Genomic DNA, 438 nt, shown 5'->3' with positions numbered 1-438 from the left:
TTAACCCCCTTTAAAGATCGATTAAAAGGTTTACCAAATCATGTCACATTACAAGGAGAAAAATAAAACGAAATCCAAAATCCCAAAGAGATTTAAAAAAAAAAAAAGAAAAAAAAAAGAGCATTGCATGTTATTTGCAAATTTGATCATATGCATATAAGTGAATAAGCACTCATATGTATATCTAATTCTAAAAATGAAAACAAAAAACAAAAAAGTAAGAACTTAGACAGGGACTATGCAACATTAATGGTGAGAATCCAATATGCCAACGGAACTCATAAAGTAATAGACAGTTTAAAGACATAACATTTCAATTAGTGAAAAAGTTGACATTGAACTCTAAAACGATTAAGAGATGGGTTCTCATTCCAATACAAAGTTCAAACGTTCTATTTTAGTTAATTTAGGAATGGCGTGTATATTAGATACTAGATA

Source organism: Lycium ferocissimum, chromosome 7 (genome assembly GCF_029784015.1).
Source record: "Lycium ferocissimum isolate CSIRO_LF1 chromosome 7, AGI_CSIRO_Lferr_CH_V1, whole genome shotgun sequence".
Classification (NCBI taxonomy): domain Eukaryota; kingdom Viridiplantae; phylum Streptophyta; class Magnoliopsida; order Solanales; family Solanaceae; genus Lycium; species Lycium ferocissimum.
Note: the sequence above shows the minus strand (reverse complement) of the source record.